Genomic DNA, 11,294 nt, shown 5'->3' on the forward strand with positions numbered 1-11,294 from the left:
TTTTATTTTATTTTATTTTATTTTATTTTATTTTATTTTATTTTATTTTGAGAGTGCTCGCTCACTTGAGGGGGAGAAGGGCAGAGAGAATCCCTAGCAGGCTGCCGGCTCAGCACAGAGCCAGACACGGGGCTCAATCCCAGGACTCTGGGACCATGACCTGCGCCAAAGTCAAGAGTCCTCAACGCTTAACAGACTGAGCCCACCCAGGTGCCCCCAACGTATTTTTTAAAGCGTTTGTAAAATGCACAAACATGTTGAAAAAAGAGGTTTTCAGAAGTTTACAGTGAAAAGTCTCCCTCAGAAACACTCAGTTCCCCAGTCACTGTCCCTTCTGGACTCTTCCAGAAGTATTTCCACCATGTGGAGGGGGAGAGGGTGTTTTAATTTCTATCCTCAAAGCCTTAAAAAAAAAAAAAAAAAAAAAAAAACGGGAAAAGATTCCTAAAAAACGTTCTGCCATTAAGAAAAGACTCACTCTTGTTTTAAATTATGATCATTGTATTGTTTTAAGCCACTTAGAATGAGAAAACGAAACTGTTCTGTATTTTCTTTGATAACCCGTGTTAGGTAGGTGTTTATGAAAAAGATCTGATGAGAGTTCAGAACTGACTTTGTAATTTTTAACATTTTTCAGAGAGAATGAATTTATGCCTGGGGAATTAAAATGAGTACTAAGAGCAAAATGTCATGTCTCCGGTTAGGAGACGCCAGTAACTTCCTAATCCAGATGTTTCTGAAGGTTATTCGTGCAAAGAGGTTTCACAGGAACAAAACACGGAGGCCCTTTGTAGGGTTGTTTCTCCCCAATTTTCGGGGAACCAAAAAGCTGAGGTTCTTCCTGAGGGGATCAGGCTTAGCTTCAAACCACACCCTGTTCACTGTTGGCCGTGGCTTTTGCTGGAAGCCTCGTGATTCGTGTTGTTTAACGGCTGAGTCACGAGCTTTGTGACATGGTTTTTTCCAGAGTCCAAAAGGTACAGAGAAAAACAGGCCTGGTTTCAGGGGCAGGGAAGGGAGAGGAGGACGAAGAGGAGGACAGGAGGAAGAAGAGAGGCTCGGAGGGTGGGAATGGGGTCCAGGGTTATCTCCAAGGAGAAAACATTCTTGGGAGCTGACAACGCTGATGTCTCGAGCAGAAAAACAATTCTCTGCAACACCCCTGCTGCATTCCTTCAGTCCAGCAGAGGGTATAGAAGTAAACGTCCAAGGGCACGGGGGTGACAGGGAGAGGGAGAGAAAAGGAGAGGGGATGGTTGGTGTTTCCCCAGAGCGGGGATTCTCAAGCACCAGGGATCTGACCCCTCCGAGGACACGTGGCAACGTCCGGAGGCAATTTTTGGCTGTCACAACTGTGGTGTGAGCGGGGAGGAAGAGTTCCCGCTACTGGCGTGTGGTCACCGAGGTCGGGGACGCTGCGGCACATCCCCCCCGTCCCCCCCCCCCCGCGATTACCCAGCCCCGAAGGTCAGCGACACCAAGTAGGTTGAGAACCCCTGCCCTACGGAGGACTATTGTCCTCTGTGCAACTGGCTGTTCTATTTGCTGAGACAGCCTCCCCAAACCTAAATGTCCCACTTGGACTCAGGCTTCGGGTACCAAGTCACGTTCCTGAAACCCCAAATCCCCTGACCTAGAATGTAATGTGCTGGAAGGTGCGAGATGCAGGGTGAGTCACAGGATCCATTTTCAGTTCCTTCCGCCCACAGATCCGTCCTTTGCAAACGCCCCAGAAGAGCTCGCTTCGGAGGTGGAACCAATGGAAGAGTGACAGAGGCCCAGCAACACGGCGGGATTGGCGCGCGGACGCGAGCACGTGACGGGCTGAGCTCACAAAGGGCCTGGGGTGTTGGGCTGCTGGGGGCGGGGTGGGCGGTGCTGGTGGGACTGGTGCCCGTCTGTCTGCCTGCCTTTCCTCCTTCCCCAAAGGATTTGGTTCCCCTGAAGGTCATAACCATGTTTGGGACTTAACTCAGCATCATGAGAAAATCCAAGAGCACAGCGATCAGCAAACATTTCCCCCAAGAGAGAGGATGAGATCAAGGGCTGGCTGGGAACCGTTTGCCTTGCTTTGTCATTGTCATGTCATAGGTAACCATAAAAGGTAATAATCAAAGGCGTCTGCAGTTTGGGGGGGGGGGGGGGAAGCCCAAGGGACTCTTCATTTTCCTGTTTACTTGCGTGTGGCCTCGTGTGGCCGAACTCAGACCGCCCCGGTTTAAAAATAACCAGTTTCATGCCCTACCTCTGGGACAATCAGGCTTTAAAAAGTTCCAGTCCTCAAATATGCCTGCTTTAGGAAGGTTAAGAAGTTAGTTAGCCTGTTGGAGATTTGGTTTGTTTTTAATTTGTTGCAGTTGTGGCGACATACACACGTAACGAAATGTACCATCTTAACCATTTTAAGGATGCGGGGAACAAAGGCAAAGGACAAAATGAAATTTCCTGACAACTTACCAGCCTATTGAAAAGCCCTTGAAACAGAGGGACCTTCCTCTAGGAGCTCAGCTCCCTTCTTTGCTAAGGGCAAAAGGCAATCTTAATCCTGTAAATCTAGTTTAACATATAAAAATGCCTTTGGGGGCGCCTGGGTGGCTCCGTGGGTTAAGTGTCTGACTCTCGGTTTTGGCTCAGGTCATGATCTCACCGTTCCAGGAGTTTCGAGCCCTGCGTTGGGCTCTTCACTGGCAGCACAGAGCTTGCTTGGGATTCCCTCTCTCTCCTTCTCTCTCTGCCCCTCCTTTACTCACACTGTCTCTCTCTCTCTCTCATGAATAAATTTTAAAACTTAACATAAAACTGTTTACAAATTCCTTTGGAAACTTCCTTTGTCTCTATCCCACCCCCAAAGATCTATGTTAGCAATGACTCCAAACTCACAGCCCACAGATATCCATCTGAAGGGGCTCATGACCGAGGTTTTACTAGACGGTAGTAAGGTAGTAAATGACCTTTTCCTAACCGTGGGAAATCTTGTTTCCAAAATATCTTGGAGGCTTGTGCTGTCCCTAACCCCTTCCCGACTTGAAAGTATATCATCGGCCCCCCTTTAAGACCCTAACACGTCCTGTCCCTGTGCTTTAATAAAACCACCTTTTTGCACCAAAGACGTCTCAAGAATTCTTTCTTGGCCGTTGGCTCCAAAGGCCAACATTTTCCACATCGTGAGGTACACGGGGCGGGGGGTGGGGATATAATTTTCCCTTTACCCTCCTGAGGTCTTAGCTGAGACCTCTGTGATGAAAGACATTAACCAGAGAGAAAAATCCCCAGCAGTTTATTAACATGTAGGTCACACATATGCACAGGAGATACCCCAGGACAACATGAATAACGAAGTCAGAGGTGGTTTTAGAATTTAGGCCTAAACACCATGTGAAGAGGGAAAGAGGAGGGGGGTATAGGCCCCTCGGGGGGCCATTCAGTGGTTTTTAGGAAAGACCATAGAGTAGATGGGAGGTAGGACAGTGTGTGACCGTGTGCCAGTCTGCCCCGGTTGGTGAACCTCCGGAGGGGGGATCTTGGACCAGTGGGCCCCTTGGGAAGGTCTGTATTTAGGCACATAAGGGGGGGGTTCAGAGACAGCCTCTCCCGGCGTATGCTGGTCTTCAAGTGCCTTCAGCTCAAAATAATCTCAGATGGCATGTTCTGGTGCTCGTCAGCATTCACACTGCCATGCAGCCGTCCCCACCAGAATTCTTCCATCTCGCAAAACGGGTCCTCTGCCCCCATTTACAGAACTCCCATATCCGCCTTCCGCCGGCGCCTGGTACCCACCATTCCGCTTTCTGCCTCTCTGAACTTGACTGCTCCAGCCATGTCCTACGATGGGCTTTGTCGTTTTAAGTGCACAGTAAAATGCAAGAAGCGTTGACAAAGGCAGAGTTTTCAAAGACTCACAACCGCTTTTCTAGGAAGCTACATTCCCCAGCAAGCCTGATGGTATGTTTCGCCTGGTCAGTGTGCTATCAGAAGTAGTTAATGATAAGACAGAAAGTACACCAGAAGCATATAATTAGCTTCGTGTTAGGCCTGATGCCTTTAGAAATCACCTCGACATTCTGTTCCCTTAACAGCCGGTTGACATTTGAGGAGAAATCACCTTCACAGCAGCTCATTTAGACACAGGAGCTGTCACCAAAACTCCACCGCCCAACTGGTGAGTCACTTCACAGATTTCAATGTCATCTCAGAAGTGAAGGCTTTGCAAAGAGTCACGTCCCTCCAGATCTGAGATGAGATGCTTTTATGATTTCATAGATGAGGTCAAGTCACGCGAGAGACAGGATTTGCCGGGTGAGGAATTCATTATTACCGCAGAGAAAGAATTGAACCCACAGAAGGCAATAAATAGAATCCCTTCTTTCTATAAAATGCATCTTTGATCTTTAATGATAAAATACAGATCGTGTATAAATATAAACATGAACCGTATGTGCATCAGTGTCATTCATTCGTTCGTTCGTTCGTTCATTCGTGACCTGTTGCTGATGAAGCAGGAGGCAAAATCCTGCCTGCCAGGGATGCTGGTTTCCCTTCGGGTCACTCCCAAACTGGTTGGTTACTGACAGCACAAATAAAGGGCAAGGGCCAGCAGTCAGACCTTTGAGTGCCTTCCACACTTGCCCTCTGATGGCGGGGCATCAGTCGCCAGTCCTTGGGGACTTCTACTGCAGTCACGGTGCCACAAAAAGGACCGTGGCCTCCCCTGTTGCTCCTTCTCGGGCTGTTTCAGTCATCAGGTGATGTTTTTGCCTTTACGTTTTGCTGCCAGCAGCTGCCCTCAGCCTCTTGCAACAAAAGCGCATCGGGAGTGTTACAGGTTTCAGAGAGGGGGGGGATCCTGCCTCTTGTGAAAATCCCACCTGCAAGTAGGGACCAGAGGAGTCGTAATCACACACATGGCACTTTAATGATGAAGGGGGAGAAAGGGAAGAAAAAACAGTGGAGATGCCGGGGATCGAACCCGGGGCCTCATACATGCAAAGCATGCGCTCTACCGCTGAGCTACATCCCCCTCCCACTTCCCCAGGCTTCCTGAAATTCTCTGCTGTATGCTATTCTTGAGGTTGCTATTTTTCTAATTTAAAGTTTTGTCTAATTAAATGTGTGTTGGGGGTTGGCATAAACAAACCAAAAATAAATCTCCCCAAACAGGCCCGTTCTACGTAGCCTTGCAATGGAAGTGCTCGCTGATATCGGAACCCAGGAACAAAGGGAAAGAGATCTAGTTTTGAATGGTGCTCATCACAGGGGGAAAAAAAAAAAAAAAAGGAAGGAAAATGAGTTTATTTCCAATAAATAAGGGCATTGCCTTGACTGAACCTCTACCCAGCAATGTCTGCTTCTCTGTCCTTTAAAACCATTCCAGGGTAAAACAGGCGACGGGAATTAAGAGTACACTTATCATCACGAGCACTGAGTAACGCACAGAATTGTTGAATCACTATATTGTACACCTGAAACTAAGATAACACTGTATGTTAGCTCTACCGGCATTAAAATTAAAGACATAATACAAAAATATTCCAACCTTCAGTAACTTCTGAGGTTTGCAGAGCTTCCCCGCCCCCCCCCCACACCCCCACATTCCCAGAGCACTCTTCTGAATATAAAAAGAAGCAAATTAAAAAGAAATAGGTCCAGCTCCAGAATCAGGGCTCTGAGGGAGGAATCACTTTGCAATAGCCCACCGAAAAGAACCATTTCTCACCGTCGGCACCCGTCTCTTCCAGAGTGCAGAGTGCTTATGAAGCTGCCCTAGGGAGGCAATACGAGGTGTCTTCCAGTCATCAAGGGGCCGCTCAGTGGTGGAGGAATGGTTGAGGGCAGGGAGAGGGCAGAAAGTTGAGTCTCTGCCTCTTTCCACCAGCGCTTGAGATCTCCTGGCAGGAAACAGTCACTCACTCTGATGGGGAGAACACACCCCCAGTTGTCCTGCCTTGTCCACTTCGTCCCCAGTCAGCTCCCTTCCAACCCGCCTGAAACCTTCACAGGTAAAGGGCTACCTGAGCTGGTGCCCAGGACACCTGCCGGGCAGTTGTGATTCATATCCCCACCTGTCTGGAGCTCATTCATAAAATGGAGATCTGAGTACTACCTCCTCCCCAGGGCGGGTGTGGCCATTGAGCGATTAGAACAGCGCCTGGGTTCTCAGGATGGCAAATGCAGTTGTTATTATATGAGCTCTGGCGAAGACAGACAGACCTTGGCCCAGCATGGACGGATGGCACTGTTCGCGGCGTTATTTTGCCCGAAATTTGGGAACGAGCTGGGTTTTTAGCAGGTGCCCCTGCTTGCTCTCTTGCCAGACTGCTCCGCTCCAAACAAGCCCGATTATGTTGCCTCTCTGCACAAAGCCCTAGAATGGAATCCAACCTCCTCAGGTTCGCCTGTGACCTTATCCCTTCCTCCTCTCCCCCTCCTACATGCACACTTGCCTCCTTGCTGTTCTGCAGGCCTGCTGCCCTCCTTTGCACCTCAGGGCCTTTGCACCTGCCCTTCCCTCTGCCTGCAAGCGTGCTCCCCAGATCTTCTGGTGAGTGGCTCCTTCTCCTTGTCCAGGTCCTGGGAGGGGCCCTCCTGGCTGCCTCACTATTGGGGCCTGCGAATCCCACACACTCCCTGGCGTGCCCTCCCCCCCCCCCCTTTTTTGTGTTCTGGGGGAGGTTTTTTTTTTTTTTTTTTTTTTTAATACTATTTGTTTATCACCGGTGTCATAAGCTCAGTAGGGCAGGGGCCAGGGCCTCGTGGTTCCTGCTATAGCCCCAGTGCCTAGAACAGTGCCTGGCCCCTAATAAGTACTCAGTGTATATTTGCAGAATGAATGTGACAAAAAAACGAATGGAAGAAGAGAAGCCTGGGAAGGCTGATAGCCACCTGGGAAGAAGTCTGCAACCAAGTTAAGACAAGAAAGTGTTTCACGGTAGCGTCCCCACACTTCCTGTCTTAAATCCATAAACATTTTCCGAGGGCCAGTCTGGTCCGGAGCAAGCCACAGAAATTGGAATATTTGCAGCAGAAGGAGCATTTCCTGGCCTTGGAGGTTGACCCTCTCGTCCCCGGACAGCATGGCGCAAACTCAGCACTTTTGTGCAGCGCTGGGAGCATGAGCGGGGAAATGAAGCCGGGGTGGGAGACCTTGGGCTCTTTCTTTCGTGTAACTGTGGGACACTGGGGACCCGGGGCGTGATTTTGACCAGGCAGTCGATAGAATCTACAATGAATCTCGCACGCCGGTCAGATTTAGTCGTTCGTAGAAAAGAGTTTCCGTGAAAGTGGGAGAATCTGATTTGTTTGGAGGAGAAATGAAAACAGTAACAGAGGATGTACGCAAAAACCTGCGTGCCTCCCCGTCGGGGAATCGAACCCCGGTCTCCCGCGTGACAGGCGGGGATACTCACCACTATACTAACGAGGACCGGCTCTGATTAGCGATCTCAGGTACGCCTTTTAAGCATTTTCAAGTCCCCCTGTGTATCAGTATATATCAAAGGGTTCAATATTTTCTTTTATTCTTTCCGTTCAAAACCGAGGAACAAAAGTCCTACTTGACTTAACTCCATCTTAGGGAAGCTGTCCCCTGCTCGGTCCTTGATTTAGTTGCGCGGGTTTCGGGGAACAGAAACTCATACACAGAAAGCCCAAATTAACGAGCAGACATCAACAAACACGTGACAGACATTAATAAACGTTTCCGAGAGGCGAGAAATGGAGGCAGGGGAAACACAGCCGCGTTAGAATTCTCCACATTGCGCGGAAGTTTCCCTCCGCTCCCCATTTCCCGTGGATACCGCTCGGAGCCGGGTTGAAAGAAAGCGAAACTGTTTATTAATCGCGGAGAATTAGCCTCCCTGTTCTGGTTTTTTCCAACCGCCTTTCGCGGCAGGGGGGGAAAAAAAAAAAAAAAAAAAAGGCAAAGCAACTGCCGAAACCCGGGATCGAACCAGGGACCTTTAGATCTTCAGTCTAACGCTCTCCCAACTGAGCTATTTCGGCTGCTGGTAAGGCGCCGCTTCGCTCAGATCCTCCTGGTCGTGGTGCCGGCCCTGGGTCCTCCGCCCTGGACATCCGATGCGGAAAGTCCAGAACCAGCTGGAACCCACGTCGACCAGGCTCGCCGGCATTTACTCCTTCTTGTCCTTCAAGGTCACCGCCTCCGAGAAGCCCTCCCGGATCACGCCTCCCAACCTGACCCCAGCCCCTTACCGTTTACTGTTAGGGTAGGTATTGTTTTTCCTTGTCCATTCTCTGTCTCCCCAGCGCTAATGACAGACCCCTGAGGGCAGGGAAGTCACGTGCCTTGGTCACCTCCGTATCCTTCAAGGTCTAGAACAGTGCTTGGCACCTAATAGGTGCTTGATAAATATCGGTTGAATTAATGAACAAGTGAATGGATGAATGAATCGTACCTGGCTCAGAACTCCACTTTCTCAAGCCCCCTTCTTTGTACATAAGAACAAAGTCATGTCTCGGGTGCAACTCCCCAAGCAGCCTAAGGTGTGGCAGAGATGCTGACCACGTCAAGGCGTGTGGAGGATGCAACAGCCAGATTGTGACTTTCCTTGGGGCAGTGAGTGACTCAGATCCAGCCTCCACGCGTGGCCACCATTCCTGTGGCACCTGCTCGGCTTCAAGGCGGGCAGAGGTCAACAGGTTGGCGTCCAAGTTCGGCTCTACTCCCCCTCCTTTTGGGAAATGGAAGAGGAGTGTTGTCTGGGAGGGGGGTGGGAGTGGGGAGGTCCTTCGTGACGTGAGGTCATCTCACAAGTGTTTGCTAAGCACCTACTGACCGTACTGACCGTCTGGTCCAGTCACAAACGCGCTAACCAGATATTCAGCATAATAGCAATGCTCATAAGCAAAAAAGACCAAAGTTATTTGTAGGTAGGCTTTTCCTTTTGCATTTAAAGTTTGTCTCCCTAATGGCAAAATTCCATGCATGGGATTATCAAGTTAGATGGTGGAATACACGGGTTTCCAGGCGCTTTCTGAATAGGCTGAAGCCATTTACACTCCCATCCACCCATCCCATTCCTTCCTTCCCCAAACAAGTCTTGATCTGTTGTTACAATTAATTTTTTTTGTTCAAATCAATTTTTTAAAAATTCAGGTGAGATTCGCGTCACATACAAGTAACCATTTCAAAGCGAACAGTTTAGTGGCATTCAGTATATTCGCAAGATGGTGCGACAATCACCTATAGTCCTTTAAACACCATTCTTTGGAAATCATTGAAGTGTATCATTTTGATAAAAATTGAATAAGGAAGGAAAGAAGGGAAGGAAGGAAGGAAGGGAGAAAAATAAAATTCAAACGGTGCAGACGGGTACAGAATGGAAGGTGAGAGTCACTCCCACCCTACTGCAGTCCTTCCCCCCAGAGGTAACCGGTGTCTCCAGCAGACTGTGATTGACGCCACCTTGGGCAGGTTACAGAGCTGCTTCCCCACCCGCCTGGGTGACCAGATAGCCCCAGCCAGCCTCGGAAGGAGCCCACACCCGTAAATATTGCCCCCGGGCGTGGTGAGAGCTATAAAATCATTGGCTCTCGTTACTGTGATGCCCATGAGAAGTAGAAATAATAACACACTGACAGTCTGTCTATATTTCATATACGTAACAGGACACACGTGGGGTAGCGTGCTTCTCCGGCGCAGTTGACTCCAAGGACTTGGCTCATCTTTGCGAGGGCCCCAAGGGGCGCGTTACTAGGCCCAGCCTCTTCTGCTTTTAAAACAGTTTGCCAGCCTCCCCGTCGGGGAATCGAACCCCGGTCTCCCGCGTGACAGGCGGGGATACTCACCACTATACTAACGAGGACACGCTACAGCAGCCATTTTCTGGGTCGGTCCATATAGATACAGCGCCGACCTGCTACCGCGCGCATCCATCTCTAGCCGGGATTGTCACAGACGCAGCGCCGGGCGCGCCTGGCCAGTGGGCCTCCCGAGGCGCGGAGGGACCTCTCGGAAACGATGGGATACTAAGCATCCGGGAAGGAGAAAAACGTGGGCACGAGACGAAGATGTGGCTTCCGATATCCCTATTCCCCGAAAAAAAAAGCTCGCGGGTAGGGGATGTAGCTCAGTGGTAGAGCGCATGCTTTGCATGTATGAGGCCCCGGGTTCAATCCCCGGCATCTCCACTTTTCCCTTTTTTTTTTTTTTTTTTGTCCGAAAGCCGTCGCACCACCAGAAGGCAAAGCAGGGAAGGTGACCCAGATGCCCCGCATTAGTGGGTCTGGGAAACAAGCCCCCATGGACACGGCAGCGCTAGGAAACGCCCCTGGCCTGGTCCCAAACGCGGTTACCCAGGGAACCCCCCCCTCCCCCGCGGAGATTCAGATTGAATAGGTGGGCGGTGGACCCAGGAATCTGCGTTTCTACACTCCTATTCTAGTCATCGGCTTGTGATTTCTAAGGAGGGTTTCGCAAGTGGCCGTTTAGTCAGTGGCTCCTGAGCGCCTAATGCCGGTGATGCGCATGCATGGAGCTCCTACTGTGTGCCCAGGTACAGTGTTAGTGGAGTATTCCATGGAGAAGACAAGCAAGGTTTGAGTTCTAGAGACTAGCATTCATCCGGTAGCGGGTAAGTTTTAGGAAGACAGTAATACTGATAAGATGGAGACTGGAGGGGGAGGGCGTGGAAGCTGCTATGCAAGAGCCGTCAGGAGGCCTGGCTGAGCAGGGGAAAGGGGGAGGAGAGCTCTGTCTGAAGACACTGAAAGCAAGCCCTGTGCATGGAGTTTGGTGAACGAGGGTTATACAAGGGGCTTGGATTTTATCATCGAAGATTCTAGAAGGCCTGATGTGGCATGGCATGTTCAGATTTAGGTGTAAAAAGGCTCCCTCTGGCTGCCACGTGGAGAATCCGCCCCGAGCCAGCAGGTGGACGCTGGGAGAGCAGGCAGGAGCTGGTGGGGGCTCGTTAGGGATTCAGGGACTGGGGGGGGGGCGTGTATGTGGGCGTGCAGGAGTGGAGCTGGGGAGCACGAGGGGGCTCTGGACGAACTCTGGGGGTAGAGCCCACCCAACCTGCAGCTGGCTGGAATGTGGGGAGAGTTGGGGGGGGACCTCCTGGTTTGGGGGTACACTGGGATTAGTGGCCAAACTACGGAGAGAGTAATTCTGGAATATTAAACGTGTATCTCTGTTATTTCATTTACATATCTACGTTTTAGAATTTATGCATTTGTACTACAGCATCAGCACAAACTGGTTTAGGACGAATATCCGGCTGAAGGAAGGAATCAACACCCCCTACAGGCATAGTGAACACCTGGGTGAGCCCCCA

At 50.2% G+C, this 11,294-nt stretch overlaps 2 long non-coding RNA genes and 5 other non-coding genes across 9 annotated transcripts; 2 read left to right on the forward strand and 5 right to left on the reverse strand.

Annotated features, from left to right (window-relative positions):
- Nucleotides 1–1,013: 1,013 nt before the first annotated feature.
- Nucleotides 1,014–2,689, forward strand: LOC121010420 (uncharacterized). 3 transcript variants are annotated; one of them, XR_005781150.1, is made up of 3 exons: nt 1,026–1,405; nt 1,710–2,104; nt 2,635–2,689. It is a non-coding gene; the product is annotated as an uncharacterized LOC121010420 (long non-coding RNA). The 3 variants fall into 3 exon arrangements; XR_005781151.1 differs by lacking the exon at nt 2,635–2,689 and having other exon boundaries at nt 1,014–1,467; nt 1,710–2,062; XR_005781149.1 differs by lacking the exon at nt 2,635–2,689 and having other exon boundaries at nt 1,018–1,405; nt 1,710–2,062.
- Nucleotides 2,690–4,365: 1,676 nt separating this feature from the next.
- Nucleotides 4,366–6,637, reverse strand: LOC121010423 (uncharacterized). The gene is made up of 2 exons (XR_005781153.1): nt 5,714–6,637; nt 4,366–4,865 (listed from the first exon to the last, which is right to left on the reverse strand). It is a non-coding gene; the product is annotated as an uncharacterized LOC121010423 (long non-coding RNA).
- TRNAA-UGC (transfer RNA alanine (anticodon UGC)) lies at nt 4,946–5,017 on the reverse strand. Its single transcript has one exon. It is a non-coding gene; the product is annotated as a tRNA-Ala (tRNA).
- Nucleotides 6,638–7,348: 711 nt separating the features above from the next.
- Nucleotides 7,349–7,420, reverse strand: TRNAD-GUC (transfer RNA aspartic acid (anticodon GUC)). Its single transcript has one exon. It is a non-coding gene; the product is annotated as a tRNA-Asp (tRNA).
- A 505-nt stretch (nt 7,421–7,925) lies between these two features.
- Nucleotides 7,926–7,998, reverse strand: TRNAF-GAA (transfer RNA phenylalanine (anticodon GAA)). The gene has a single exon. It is a non-coding gene; the product is annotated as a tRNA-Phe (tRNA).
- Nucleotides 7,999–9,749: 1,751 nt separating this feature from the next.
- On the reverse strand, nt 9,750–9,821 carry TRNAD-GUC (transfer RNA aspartic acid (anticodon GUC)). The gene has a single exon. It is a non-coding gene; the product is annotated as a tRNA-Asp (tRNA).
- Nucleotides 9,822–10,074: 253 nt separating this feature from the next.
- TRNAA-UGC (transfer RNA alanine (anticodon UGC)) lies at nt 10,075–10,146 on the forward strand. Its single transcript has one exon. It is a non-coding gene; the product is annotated as a tRNA-Ala (tRNA).
- The last annotated feature ends 1,148 nt before the right edge of the window (nt 10,147–11,294 follow it).

This window comes from Herpailurus yagouaroundi, unplaced genomic scaffold, assembly GCF_014898765.1.
Source record: "Herpailurus yagouaroundi ecotype Mexico unplaced genomic scaffold, PumYag 191, whole genome shotgun sequence".
NCBI lineage: Eukaryota > Metazoa > Chordata > Mammalia > Carnivora > Felidae > Herpailurus > Herpailurus yagouaroundi.